The 9,588-nt window shown below is 33.0% G+C and overlaps 1 long non-coding RNA gene across 1 annotated transcript; it reads left to right on the top strand.

Moving 5' to 3' along the window:
• Nucleotides 1-3,837: 3,837 nt before the first annotated feature.
• LOC141711045 (uncharacterized) lies at nt 3,838-5,596 on the top strand. Its single transcript, XR_012571201.1, has 3 exons — nt 3,838-3,955; nt 4,981-5,095; nt 5,208-5,596. It is a non-coding gene; the product is annotated as an uncharacterized LOC141711045 (long non-coding RNA).
• The last annotated feature ends 3,992 nt before the right edge of the window (nt 5,597-9,588 follow it).

The raw sequence follows: 9,588 nt of genomic DNA, 5'->3' as shown, positions 1-9,588 counted from the left end.
ATAGTGGAACTGTTTGTCTTAGCATCAAAAATCCCATGGTTGAAATTGAATGAGAATGAATACTTCAGAGACAAGCTTCGGAAGATGATGATGGATGTATCTCTTCAAGCATTCTTTACTCCATTTGTGATTAAAGTATTTGCAGATGGCAGATTGCAAAACATCACCATGTCTGATCAACAGATAAGATCCATTCATTTTCTATAACTCACTTTCCTGGAAAGTCAATGTTGGGAACCACGGACTTAGGGTGTTACTACGTTTTACGATAAAGATTACGAAAAGAGGATTACCTCGTTAATGGTTGATTCCACGCTCTTCTATTGTATTCCCAAATTCCCTTGAGCGAAGTGTGGCCTCCGTCTTCTCAAGTTATCCTCTCTTCTTGCTCCTTGGTGGCTACAATATGTTTTCACACAATTCCAAGCAAGAAGAGAATAAGAATATATATAGGCTACAATAGGGACCATAGATAATTAGGTTGGGCCTTCTAATTACATCTTAAGCCTAGCCCAATGTAATTAAATATTAATTCAATCCACTAAAGAATTAATATTTGCACTACCTTTCCTAATACCGTAATTTAATTAATTCGGTTCCAATATTATTTGCTTATTAAATTCCCCATGTTTAAAATATCATATGTCCATTTATTAAATAAATTACTGATAATTTATTTAATTAATATCTTTTATCCTTGATCATCCACTCAACCTTTATTTAATTATGCCAGAATAAATTCCACCTGCAGGGTTTCACATAATTAAATCTTTTTGAGCTTTCAAGGGGACATCATTAACCCGAATATTATCAGAACATGGATTCCTTCAATAAATAATATCCACCATGTATATAATTCCATCACCCAAAATATAATGATATAATTCAAAAGAATTATTTCATATATAAATCAAAGCATGTAAATAATATACACGTGTCAATTACTATTTCCGGATTAAGAACCTAAGCATTAATAATAACATAGAATCTTAGTTCTCCTTCTTAATCAGTATTAAGGGAACAATTCTAAATTTGATCCTGTTCAATATACACAAAGTATACTAGTATTATTTATTAGTCAATATAAACTAATCTAAATAATACTACAGCCATACCAGTGGATTGTCCAACACCACCTGTGCTGTGAACCTTATTATATTATATAACCGTATTTAACAATCTAATATTCTGTATCCCATTTGATACTAGATTGTTCACAATATATAATATTAGACAACATGTAAACATTCAAATGATTCTCAAATAAACTGGCCAGAAATAAATGTACATACTTCAAATAAATATTTTCAGTATACACTAACAGTCAACTCATGAGCAAAAGAGTAAATCTGGAAGCACCGGGAGTTAAAAGATCAGAAGCAAGCCTTAAAGCTGCTGAAGTTCTATATGCTTATAGGCTCAATGACAAAATGATCAGGGATACAAAGAAGGACATTAAGAAAGTTAAAAGAGATTATCATGAGATGGTGTTCATCAATGGAGAGCCAGAAATTAATCTTCTAAAAGATAGTGAACCAATCATTAGCACTGACAATGAAGGGGAACTAGTCTTTCAGATTAATAAATCAAAGATTAAGATCAATGATTTCAGAACAAGCGGGTCAGAAGCAATACATCAAGCCTTAATGGACGTCAAACTCTCCACATGTAAGAAGGACAAGATTATTTTGATCCCAATCATAAAGATACTTGATGAGGTGGTGGAAGAAGAATCAATCAACGACACCAAGAGAGTACGAGGACTTCCTAAAAGGATAACAGTCTTCGTAATGTCAAAAAGATCTACACTATTGTTTGATCTTGTTTCTAAGTGCTCCAAAGTCAAATATCTTCAGATGATGCTTAATGAGCTGAATAATCCACCACCCATTAATGCACTAGAACTAGAAGCTCGTGATTTGGTGCAAGCTAGACTTGATGACCTTCTGAATAGAAGCAAAGGATCATCTCTCCCAAAATCAACAAAATCAACATATCCTAAAAAGAAAGCTCCCAAGAGAAAGTCTGTTCAGACTCAATCCACTCAAGAAGGAGAAGGCAGTCAAGGCAAGAAGAAAAAATAAAGAAAAAGAAGACCTAGATAATTTGTTTAGGCTAGAGGAACACTTCTTTGTAATTTGTAATTTAAGAAATCTGGAATTGAATATGTAATCCAGAATGTATTTAATATCTTTATCTATTTTGAGGTTGTACTTTTTCTTATTGTCAGTTGAGTTATCCTTAGGGATTTGCTTGTCGAACTCTAACAATCAAATAGGGGGAGATTGTAAAGCATAATGTAATGTAACATATAATCAAGGAATTATAACTCAACATGAAACAAAAACAGATAAATAATATTAAAATTGTGAAGCACAGGAACCCTAAATATGAATACATGATATTCACAAAGAATCAAAAAATGCAAATGATTCTCTAAGTCCACAATCAAGTCATGGGAAGAAATTTATTAATATGTTCAAGCCTCCATGAAGAATAACACATCAAAGGACTTCCAGTATCATTTACATAGTTTGATTTGATGTATTAAAGATCAGGGGTTCAGTTGTTGAAGCAATGGATAATCAACCAAGATGTATCAGTTCAGATTTGTCAAGGGAATTGAATTAAACCAGTTTATGCTAGTTGTTTGTGAACCAGACCAGTGCACCAAATATCAGCATATTAGGAAGGGTTTGATTTAATTATACAGAAGAAACATTAAATATTGATACAGTTATTGGAAACTTGATTTTCTCTAAGGCAAGAAAACCTATCAGGGTTACAGGGCCGCAAGTAAGTATCCTTTAGAGATTTGCCTAAGTCAATTATCACTACTGTGACATTTAGGTCGCAAGTAAATGTGTGTAGTGATTTTGGCTAAGGCAGATAACCTAGACTTCCTAGTCGTAACTAAATCTATCAACAGAGGATGTCAAGTCGCAAGTAACCTAGATGGAAAAGTGACCAACAGCGAAACACAGGTCGCAAGTAACTCTTTGCCTGAGGCATACACTGTGGTCGCAAGTATCTTCTGATACAGAGTGAAATCAGACGCAAGTAAGTCTGAGGCAAATTTGGATAAGTCATATAATGTGGGCACAAGTATCTTGTGATATAGAGAAAAATCAGATGCAAGTAAGTTTGAGGCAAATTTGGCTAAGGCAAATAATGTGGTCGCAAGTAACTGTTTATACAGGTCGCAAGTATCCACTTGGTTGAATTTTTGTTGATCTAGAGCAGCAATTGAAAAGGTTGTATGGTTTAACTAATGCCACTTGTCCAAAGTAAATTAAAGACTACAAATCAGCATTTGAATTCATTCAGTGCATTATCTTCTTCAGTTCAACAGAAAGTGTTTACGGGAGCTCCATTAAAGAACCTCATTTATTAAGCTTGTAAATATAAAGTTGTGCTGCTGAATTTATTGTAGCTAATCAATTCATTGATTAAATTGTAGCAACCTCAAGATTTATATTAATAAAACAATATATTCCTTGAATTGTTTTTTGTCTATTTTGATTCCGTAATTATAACGAAGAACTTGTAAACGAATCGAAAAAGATTGTAGGTATTGTATTCAACCCCCATTATACGATACTTTGGGACTAACAGTAATACTTTTAAAAATTGTTACAAAAGAGTACATTTTCATAAAAAAATTAACAGTCTGCAATGAATTTACAAAATCGTTGCAAATATTCAATTTTTTTTGGCTAAAATATTGGCGGGCTATAAGAGAAGCGGGCTTCAAATTTTTTTTACCTGGGCTATTGGAAATAAGAGGCTAACTAAAAATAAGTCCATGGACATTATATGACCTAAGACCAAGATACACCCAAATGCTAGAGGAGGGAGACACTCGAAGAATAACTGATTTAAGCTCAAATCGACGTAATCTGGAAAATTCAAAATCAAATCAATTGAACCTCGAAGAACACTCAAGCTCAAGAAGGTATGTTCTTTCCCCAAATTAATTATTCTTGTTAATGTATCTATTTGGGTTTATGCATTAATTTGAGATTCTATTTTATAATCGAGTTTGTGTGTGGGTTTGTTTCTAGTGCTTATTTGTGTTATGCTTACTTGTGTTAATTAGAGTTTATGTGATAATTTGGGTATTTTATGTTAAATTGAGATTTTGTTCTGAGTTTTTATTAAATTGGGTTTTGGTGGTGTTTTGTGTTTTATGTAACTTTTGTTCTTACATTTAGGGCTTCTCTATTTTATTTTTTCACATAATTTTTATATTTATGATAATGTGTATGCATTTTATGTATATGCTTATATGTATGTACGTTTATATATGAAGCTACATTGCTTCAATTAGGTTTATGTAAAACGAAACCTCTAGAAATCTTCCTTGCATCCATTACTAGTCAAAACTTGTGTTTAAGCCGATGGTGGCATCAATTTAGTTTACGAGTACACGATTTTTGCTGCCTGTGATACTGTCTTGACAATTAGTATTAAATTTTTATTTTATCGTAATTCTCATTCCGCTACCTTCTTTTAAACATATGTGTTCAGATTTCCTTCTATTAGTGCTCTGTTTATTGAATTAATATTAAATACTCTGGATTTTGTGGTTTTTATTGAATTTGTAATTGTATTTTAAAAAAAATAGTAGTCAATTTGTGCTCTGTGATTTATAACTTATACATGTGTATATTTCAAGTTGAACACATATTATCTTGTACATAATTCTGTTAATATCATGCAGGTGCTAGACTTGGATTTGCTTGTCCTGAGATCTTGTTATTATCCTTTATAATTAGGAAAAATTTCTAGTAAGACATTTTGTAGTTAACTAGTTGTAATCAATAGTACGTCAAGGTTCAAACTTGTATAAATTTATGCCATCACTTAAAGAACAAGTACAATTCTCATAACATATATACATCTCTTTCCCTGTATATTGTAAAACACTTAACCTATATTCGTATAATATTAATCCCTTATATTTTTTGGCTGATCAAGAAGTGAGAGGATGGACTGTGTAAGAGTGATGATGATGGCTCATTCCTGCATAAGAATAGGAAAAAAAATTTGCAATTATAGTGACAGTGAAAATGGTGGAAAGTAACTGCTACAGGTTTATTTTTTTCCCCTAATATCATTATGCATTATTATTCCTGGCTAGTTTAACAAACCCACAAATGTCATGATAATACACCTTACATTTGTTACTTGTTTGGTTATTGTAGTTGTTTGTGTTGCGTGCTGAATTAGAGCTCCTGGCTACTTCGGGTGACAATCTTCTACAAAACATGGCTTGTTTCGATTCACTGAAATCACAGATGGGATATTTATTTGGCAAATCAACTCTTAAGGCTCTACATATACTCAGTCTTTATCTAGTTCCAGTGAAGAGGTCTTTATATTTCTTATCACTTGTCACTGCATCTAATTTGTTACTGGTAATGTGGTACTGGTATCACTTAACAAGCACACACAATATATATTCCAATTGTACAAGTAATATCTCTCTAGTGTATACACACAAAGAAACTTAATGAACACTTGTTGTGATAGGTTTTGAACAACACAAAAAAGCTAATGCCCAGTGGCTTGGTGCAGTGTCAGCGCTACTACAAAGAGAATATTATCTTCATGTTTACTCTTACATATATGTATACTAACCCCAGAGACGCATAGATATGATTATTCTGAAGCTCTTCGGATAGAATCTTAGTGGAAAAGGTATTTTCTTCCATTGATTTTTCTTTACTTGCTCTTGGGAAAGGTATTCATGTGCTTTTTCTAAAAGAGAATGAATAGGCTATAATTTATGTTTAAGCTTAATTGGGTTGGGCCTTGTATATAAAATAAAAATATATTGGCTCGAGTTCTAGTGCCACTGGTCATTAATTCAGATCATAATTTTCTCCTCGGCTCGATATGTAGTGTCATTAGTTTTAAATCATTTTGTGTTATTGAATGTTAAGTGTAATCCTACTAATCAATTCTACCTGAGATTTTTCTTACATATATATGTTTATTTAAATTATTTGATATCTTGAAGTACAAATTATTACCAAGTAACAAGTACTAATTTATTTCTTATAGTGTAGCTTTGCTATGATGTGATAATTTAAGTAAGCTTCTCGATTCATCATCCGGCTCCTTCTGGAAATCATGATGGATTCACTACACTATAAACAACCTATTGTAACACCTAAAAAAGTGTGAATAAAGGCCAAAAAGTGTTTCTAAAAGTGAAGAAAATGGTTATGGTAACACTTTTTCAAAAAATAGGACCGTAACTAATATCGGCGCTACCATAGGGGTCTATGGTAACACTTTTTCAATTTTTGGTAACATCGGAAAATGTGTAATGTAACACCCCCAAATCCGAGGTCGGGGATCCGGGTTGTCACGAGTTCCATTTCCCTTAATAACACCCAATCTTAATACCCAATCAACTACTCTGTACTGTGACCCCACAATAAACACACACACCACAAGTTATAGTCTCAGAGATGAATATCCAAAAATAATCACAAGTCGTTTTATTCCACAATTATATGTCAATACACCTTAAAAAGGTTTCTGAATAAATTTACATTTCTTTGCCATTATTACAATTCATAATTATACATAAGTCTGGTACATCATAAGTTGAAAGCCTAGCCTATTGGTAGTTCCTACCTCAGCTACAGCGACATCAACGCCTATAGGAAACTGCGGAACGTTTCCTAATCGCTTGCGAATCGGGAGCTTGGTCCTGTTCATCTTTTCTATCTGTTGTTGTGTGATGAAAGAAGAAAGCAAGGGTGAGCAGCAAGCCCACCACAATAATATGTATAATGATTAACAATATATGAGCCTTCTCATAGTACTCATGAAAGTCTTGGTCAAAAGAAATGAAACAAGTTGATATCTTAATGCGATGAAGTCGTAAAATATTCAGTATATATATATATATATACATATATACTTTTCAAAATATTGGAAGTCCTCTTCCATGCATAATACACACAGAGTTCCAGTGTATAACTGTATAAAAATACCGTTGCAAGGTGATTTCATATATCTAACCTTGTCTCAACATTTTTCTGAAAATCTTTGTCATGCATAAGATAATCATTTACTAGATATAAGTTTAAAAGATGAAGTTACAAGATACTCCAATATACTTATATATTTTCCAAATACTACTTGAACTACCACCGTTCAAGTTATAATTAGTTCAAAAGTTCATCACATAGATGAGACTACAAGATAATACTTGAATAGATTCAACCTTTAAAATATCATCAAAATAAAATTAAGTTATGAGATACTTCATTTGATGCAAACATCATTTTGAAAACTTGACCCTGCCAACACTCAACAATCGCCCAACCGTAACCTTTCTATCGAAGTGCTCTGGGTAGTGTTGCAGAAATATCCAATTGGATGATGAACTCATTACGGGAGTTTGCCACGCTAGGAAGACCACTTACGATGATCAGTCGTAGTAGTGCAACCCCACCATTTTCTACATGTAGAGGAGAACCTGTCGAATTTACTTGTCAACCGAACACTGAACTCCTAAGGAATGGACCGCCTTAGCGGAACTTCCAGGCCATTTGGGCCAATATAATAAGGCTGGGCCGGCGCCACTCGACCACTTACGCCACTCCTAGTTCAGATGAAATCCATGACTCTGAAACGTAAAGCTCGTTCCCCCTTTCCCCAAGTAGAAACTTGTTGATACGGCTCCACCAAGAAGTCGTATCTAGTTGTAAAGGAGAACTCACCGATATTTCACAGGCGATGCCTGTTAATGGATTAACTTGTTCCAAGAATTTTACTTCCCGAGTGTTGGGTAAGTAATCAATTCATTTAACAAAACAGCAACCTTGTTGCGAATATAAAACACACCACAGAGCCGGATCCCTCAGGTTTTGAGCGAGTATTTAAATCCCCTTCGAAAGGAGGATCTTAAATATAAAAATGAGTTTTGGGATCCGCTCTAACTTTTAAAAATCATTTTGAAGACTCGCAAAACATTTTTAAGAATGTTTGGAGTGATGCTGATTTAACAAAATAAATCAGTACCAATATATTCGAAAATATCTGAATATTATTATTTAAATAATATTTCCATAAAGAATAATCTTTATAAAAAAAATAATTGAAGTAAAAGTTTTAAAACTTATACTTGAAATTAATATTAAATAACCAAAGATATACCTATACGAAAGTACTATCTTTATTTGAATAATCAAAAGTAAGTTTAATTATCGAACATTATTCTTTAATAAATAAAGAATATTAATAAATAATAAGCGGAGTCATAATACCTCGAATGAATATTATAAATAATATTCATTAAATAAAATAAAGGAGTCATACATCCTCAAATGAATATCCAAGTAATATTCAATAAATAATATAAAGGAGTCATAAGTCCTCGAATGAATATTCAAGATAATATTCATTAATAAAATAAAGTTATCGAATAAACCTTATTCGATTAATAGTTTTGAAAACTATTACCATATATATAAAATATATATATATATATAAAAAATCTACTCGAGATCCTCGACTCCCGGTTTCAGAAAATGCTTTCACCTTTGGGTCCCTATACTAAGGGTATATGCAAATTACCGCTATTCTCTAGCATAGGTATTATCAACTGAACCAACAAATATATATGGCAAGAATACGAAACAGGCATGCATATGTACCATATCATATGCTACAATATATCGCAAGAATTTGCTAATAACAAATATGCATTTATCGCAAGATCATGCATATACACATATACATCACAACAACAGTTATAACGGGTAGAAAACTTGCCTGAGCGACTGGGGGTGATAAAAAGCTCGGGACGAGTCTGGTAACCTATAAACAACAAGTAAGTTGGAATTAAACCAAAGTCACTTGTAAATCTATACTTTAACTAACTTAGACTCTAACGCTTGTTTTGCGCTTACTGATTCTCTTAAGTTACTCGAGTACCCTCGGCTCCACCATTTTTAATAATTTAACCATTACGAGTTTTAAGGTGATTCCTTCACGAGTGTCTTACCAACTGCCTAACATACTTAACATAATTGTTTCATACATTAATTAACCCTTTAAGGTCTTTAACCTATGTTTCAAAGTAAGGCGAGGGGAAATGTTTTGTTCGCGAAACGCCGTTACTTAAAACGGTCGTTTCTCCTAAACCGTACATCGGAACCAAACGAGCTACATATCAAAACGAAGCTCGTAACATAAACTATCTAAACATGGCAATGGTCAAAATCTAGCAGGGGATTCTCGGGTCCTAATGTTATGAACAAAAGCAGTCTAAAGTAAATCGGACATTACGACGGCTATGTTTACGCGATTTCCCAATTTTATACCCTTCCAATTCAACCCATAATCAAGCCACAATCACATCCCAATCCAAACTACATCCATACCACATCCTAACAGCCCCAATCAATTCAATATTAACATTTATACTTATGCTTAAGCTTGAATTTTACTATACTTAAGTTCTTTTAACCAAAACAACAAGATTCACCATCCATTTCACTACCACTCCAACCCAAATTCTAAACCAACAAGCATTAAGCTACTATATCACCATAACAACTA

Source organism: Apium graveolens, chromosome 3 (genome assembly GCF_009905375.1).
Source record: "Apium graveolens cultivar Ventura chromosome 3, ASM990537v1, whole genome shotgun sequence".
In the NCBI taxonomy this organism is placed as follows: domain Eukaryota; kingdom Viridiplantae; phylum Streptophyta; class Magnoliopsida; order Apiales; family Apiaceae; genus Apium; species Apium graveolens.
The sequence above is the reverse complement of the archived record's forward strand: the minus strand, read 5'-3'. Positions and strand labels throughout refer to the sequence as shown.